We start from the raw sequence: 6,327 nt of genomic DNA on the forward strand, positions 1-6,327 counted from the left end.
TATATATATATATATATATATATATATATATATACGTATATATATATGTATATATATATATGTATATATATATATGTATATATATATATATATAATCAACCTTTCCCAGAACACCCACATGGCAGCTTACAGCTGTCTGTAACTCAAGTTCCAGTGGATCCGACTCCCTCACAGAGACTTACATGCAGACCAAACACCAATACACATAGATAGGTAGGTAGATAGATACAGACAGACAGACAGGTCACCTCTTCTATCCTCTTGACTAGAGAGACCATGAAGACACAAAGGTTGGCTTTTAATTAATGAGCATTCAACAAGAGGAGGGTTAATACAGAAAGAAATGTCCTCAGTGCTTCCAAGGAAAGCCACAGGGTCAGCAAGACCCTGACTCAACCCAGTTGATGACACAACTCATAGAGGACATGACACGGACACACACACACACACACACACACACACACACCATATAGTGCTTGTGGAGGGCAGAGGACATGTCATAGCAGTGGGTTCATTCCTTTCACGATGTGGGTTCCAGAGGTTGAACTCAAGTCGTCCAGCTTGGTTAACTTCTGAGCTGACTCATAAGCTACTCTTTATGGATGACAACACATTCCCAGGCTGATGAGATGGCTCAGTGGTCAAAGCCCTTGTCACTCAAGTGTGATGACTGGGGTTTGGACCCCCCGGACCTATATAAATGCTGAGTTGGGGTGGTGGCCCAGCGCTTAGGAGGCAGAGATAGGGGACCCCGGAGCAAGCTAGCAAGATACCCCATACCAGCAAGCTCTGCATTCACCTGAGAGGCCCTGCCTTAAATGAACAAGGTGGAAGGGCAATGGAACTAGACCCTTGACATTAACCTTGATCTCCCACATGCACATGGGTGAGCTCACCCGCACATCCCTGCCCTCACACACACATGCATGCATACCACACACACATACAGATGAGAAAAATAATAATACAGTGGCAAAGCCCACTGCCCTTCCACCAAATTCCTATTCCAAAAGGAAGAGAGGAGAAGATGGCAAGGAAAGATCGCCAGAGCAAACACCAAACCCTACAGCAGCGTTTCCAGCACTTGGGTCCATAATGGTGTCATGTAGGTGCCAAGGGACTTGGGTAAGCCCTGCCGCTCCATCCGCAACATACTTGGGCTCCCTCCTGGGTCTCTTCCATGCCATACTTTCAGCTTTCTTCAGCAGAGCCTCCTCAGTCCTGGCATATTCAACATCTTGGGTCTCTCCGCAGTGAGTTAAGTTTTTCAGCTTTACGGCTTTGTGTAATAGCTTCTCGAGGTCTCCTCACAGGGAATCCAGTGCCATCCCGCATGGCCTTTGTCCGTGGCCTTCTGAAACCGTGGTGAAAGCCTCAACAGCACTTTAACATATTTTGCCTGCCTGTGAAAATTCATACCACATGGATGCCACTACGAAGTCGTCATAGCGTGGCCTCCCATTTGTCAAAATTATGGTGGCCTCCGAGTACCTTCATGACTAAACCTGGGGGAAACTTCTGTAAGTGAATTTCAAGCAGGACGTTGTTATGGCTCTCTTTTCAAAGTGGGTTTGCACTTTTGCAAGCTGGAACCTTCTGTGGGTCACCTCCACATTACCCCAGTGCAAGGTTTCTTTTTAGTAAGTGCAGCTGCTGTCTTCACCAGCCTCACCCTCAACACGGCCATTCCCCTTTCCTTGCCAAACTACACATTATTTACCTTTGTGAGTTCCGTTGTCTGCTCATTCCCTGGCCAAGAGCGATGAGTAATAACTGTACCAAAGCCTAAACGTTATATTGCCTTGAAATTTCTTCCACCAAACTCTGTTACTTTTGAATTTGGATTCACTTAAGTTTTTAGGATAGAGGCAGAAATTAGTCCTGTTCCTGGCTGTGAGGTGAAGACCCTCTGGTCGAATTCCCAACAGAGTCTTTGTTCTCCTCAAACTCTACAGGTGCAATCTTTACAGTTTCTATTTCTGTGGATATTCCTTTTTTTTTTTTTTTTTTTAATTCTGTGGATATTCTGATCTTCAGCATTCCCACCAGAATAGACCATCAAAGCTGTGCTTACGGAATGCTTACAGCATTCTGGGCTCTTTATCTCGCCCACAGTTCCAAGCTCTTTCACATTCCTCCTGTAAACCATTTCCAAAGACCTAGAAATCACATCAACAAGTCTGTCATGGCCATGACCCCACTTCTGGTTCTAATAGTCTGTATTAGTCACTTTTCTACTGGATTAACTTAACACCCCCAAACGGGGAAAGTGTTCATCTCTGCCTGTGTAACTACTCTATATAGTTTCCCAGGAAGCCACAAATAGACAAAAACATTAGAACCAGATTTGAGGCTTTACAACAGGACCCTGGCTCCAGGGATGCATTTGACTCTTTGATCTTCTTGAGGTAAAGCAGTTTTAAGTTTTTTTCGGATACAATCCCACACCTAGGATTAAAACAAAGACACGTTCTTACAATGTGCAAAGTGAAGGCACAGGATGTTCAAGCAGGCCAGAGGGAACTGTGAAAGACTACAACAGTGTGGGATTGTATCCGAAAAAACTTAAAACTGCTGAGCACCAGATTGCCTGGAGAAGTAGACTATGAGAGAGAGGGAGGGGACATTTTGTGGTCGATGAAATAAACATTAGTGTCATTCGTGTGGCCCTTGAAAGCCACTCATTTGCCCACACAGCTTCTGCCAAGCCCAGGGAAATTGTCCCTTCACAGATTGGCTCATCCTGAGCCCAGGAGAGGCATGTCAATGGAAGAGTGTCAGTTGGTAAATACTTGGGCAGATCGAGCTGCCAGGCGGGCATGCTGAGTATGAGGAAACAGATTCAAAGAGCATGGTGGTGTTTTGTTTTGCTTTTTTTTTTTTTTTCCAACCTGCTCATTGAAAGGTCTATGGCTGTATTTGGTCAGTAAGAAAAAGCCAGATGGAAGAACCTGGAAAATGAACCTAAGTTATATCACTAGATATATCACCAAATAAGGTGCTGCTTCTTACCTAGGATGGTGCCTAACAGAACCTCTGTACTGGTACCGAGAGGGCCATGGCCGCTCTCAGCTCCACACGTGCAGTCCTGTACTAATGTTGGGGCAGCACACTGGACCCGCGAGACAGTTCACCCCGACTGGGGAAGAAGGACACAAGAGAGTGGTTGCACGCCTCTGTACACGAGGGACAGCAAGCGCTGCACCTTGTGTTCCCAGGTAGATTCCGGTCGGTGAAACCTGTTCAGATGCAGACTTGCTGTGAAACAAAGCACAGATTGTCTCCACCAGTCCATATGGTGAAGGCTTTTGCAGGGTCCCTGGGCAGTTGCTGGCTTTCACTCTCCCTTTAGCTCAATGTCTGTGCCCACTGTGCTTGCTCGTCAGGAAGAGAGGGAGGGAGTCAGGTGGATTTGGGGCTGTGGCTCAGTGGTAGAGTGTTTGCTTGAGGCCTTGTGTTCTCTGGAACCGCAGTGAACCAACACACATTTGAGAACAAAAGGGAGTCACATGGGACTGGCCTATTCCCCAATTGCAAGCATCTGTGAAGGTCAATGATTTGACAGACCATCTCAGACTGCAGGTACCTGCTACCATATTGCATCGCCTGTGTGACAATTGGCATGACCTGTGCTCTTTGGCAAGAACCAAATACAAAAAGCAGCTCTGCGCTTTTGCGCCTAGCTCTGAAGAGGCAAACCTAGGCCTTCTCCTTAGGACAGCAGTTTTGAGCAGTACATCAAGCTTTACAAGAGGTGTAGCCACTGGCTAGGGCTACCAACCACAGCATGAAGTAGCCTGTCTATAACAGTGTAGGTGAATGGCTTGTTTCACCTGCCTCAGGCCCTGGAGTGTAGACCCTGTTCTGAATACGCACCCTGTGTACCACAGCATAGTTTTCTCCAGGAGTTACCTGAATCCTGAGCAGTCAGAGGCCTGGCTACTGCTAAAACAGCCTCCACCAAGGGGGCATATGTACACATAAATAAAATAAAAATAAGAATAAACATCAAACATCTAGGGCTTTGGTAAACATACACATACATAATATAGAATATAACTTAATGTATTTATATGTAATAGATAAACTTAGTTATTGAATAAGTTGAAGGAAGTGTAAATGCATAAAATAAGACGCTAGACTGGAGAACTAGCTACAGATATAAATATAGAAGAGGTTTAACGATTATAAAATATTATCCATTCCTACTTTTAAAAGATAAAAATGTTGACAAAATTTTTTCTTTTTTGTTTTTTTTTCCACGACAGGGTTTCTTTGTGTAGCCTTGGCTGTCCTGGACTCATTTTGTAGACAGGGCTGGCCTCAAACCCACAGAGATCTGCCCGCCTCTGCCTCCCTGAGTACTGGGATCACAGGTGTGTGCCGCCATGCCTGGATCAAAAATTACTTTCTAGGGTAGCAAAAATAAGGTCTCAATATCTGGGACATATTTAAACTAAATACTAATTATCTGAAATTCAGGCTTATTTGGCATCTTCTGTTTTTATTTACTGCTCTGTCAAATATGAGTAACAAATGAATGTGACAGTAATAGCAAATATCTCAAACTATCAGTGACTGTTCTGGCTAGTTTTATGTCAAATTTACACAAGCTGGAGTCATCTGGAAGGAGGGCGCCTCAACTGAGGAAATGCCTCCATAAGATCCAGCTGTAGGACAGAACCAAAAAATCTGAGCACAGGGGTCTTTCCTCAGACTCATACTCCAACCAAGTACCATGCATGGAGATAACCTAGAACCCCTGCACAGATGTAGCCCATGGCAGTTCAGTGTCCAAGTGGGTTTCGTAGTAATGGGAACAGGGACTGTCTCTGACATGAGCTGATTGACCTGCTTTTTGATCACCTCCCCCTGAGGGGGGAGCAGCCTTACCAGGCCACAGAGGAAGGCAATGCAGCCACTCCTGATGAGACCTAACAGACTAGGATCAGAAGGAAGAAAAAGAAACCCTCCCCTACCTGTGGACTTAGGAAGGGGCCTGTGTGGAGAAGGGGGAGGAAAGGAGGGATTGGGAGGGGAGGAGGGAGGGAACTAGAGGGAGGATACAAAGTAAATAAAGTGTAATTAAAAATAAAATTAAATTAAAATTAAAAAAAGATCCAGCTGTAGGACATTTTCTTAGCGATGGGGGAGGGCTCAGCCCATTGTGGGTGGGGCCATTTCTGGGCTGGTGGTCCTGGGTTCTATGAGAACGAAGGCTGAGCAAGCTATGGGAAGCAAGCCAGGAAGCAACACTTCTCCATGGCCTCTGCATCAGCTATTGCCTCCAAGTTCCTGCCCTGTTTGAGTTCCTGTCCTGGCTTCCTTCTGTGATGGACTGCGATGTGGAAGTGTAAGCCAAATGAATCCTGCTCTTTGGTCATGGTGTTTCATTGCAGCAATGGAAACCCTAACCAAGATAAGTTGGGACCAGAGTAGTGGGATATTGCTGTAACAGACCTGACCATTTTGTTTTGGGAGGAATTTAGAAACTCCTTGCAACTCTGGGCTAGAAAAGCCATTGAGGGTTGAGAGCTCAGTGAGCTGTTCTGTAGGAGCTTAGAAAATAAGAAGGTTGAGGGCAGCGCAGACGTTGGAGGCCTGGCTTGTGAAGTTTCAGAGGAAAGCGGAGGCTCTGCAGGGCCATCTAATCTAAGATACTGTGGTTCTGATTACCTGAGTCTGAAGAAACTACCGTGATTAACAAGATACCAGAACCACTAAAAAGAAACCTTTGCTTGTCTGGGACAATGGATACTGGTAGCTGGGACTGAAGAATCAGCCGTGATTGAGAAGAGACCAGCATCACTAAGGTGAAATTTTCAGGAAGTGTTTACTCAGGGTCGGCACATAGAAGCTGTGTTCCAGAAACGGCCAAGCTGTACCTCCCGTTGGCAGCTGAACTTGGTAGTCACCCAGGTGACTATTTTGATGGTATAAATGGGTGATGGAGAACAGCTGAGCCTTGGCACTGTGTGGCCGAGCTGGAGTCTCTGAAGAGAGCCTTTGAGTGAAAGTGCAGCCCCGTCAAGCAAGGGAGCCTAGCATTTTGGAGATGCTGGCATGAAAAGACCACCAGGAACAGCAGCAGTGGAGTGGAGCCAGCCAGGGCCTAGAAGACAGGCTGTGTGTGCTGCACAAGGCAGAGCCAGAAAGGTGATCCAAGCCCTTTGGAGGAGCACAGAAAACTGTGAGTGTGTCTCAGATATTGGAAGTTGAGTTATTTACACTTTTGGGGTTTGGTTTATTCAGGTTATTGCTATGCCCTGAAGTAAGAAAGCATTTGACTTCTTTTTGATTCTACAGGAGTCCGCAGTTGAAAGACAA

The sequence above is a fragment of the Psammomys obesus genome, unplaced genomic scaffold (assembly GCF_907164565.1).
Source record: "Psammomys obesus unplaced genomic scaffold, mPsaObe1.curated_primary_1811, whole genome shotgun sequence".
In the NCBI taxonomy this organism is placed as follows: domain Eukaryota; kingdom Metazoa; phylum Chordata; class Mammalia; order Rodentia; family Muridae; genus Psammomys; species Psammomys obesus.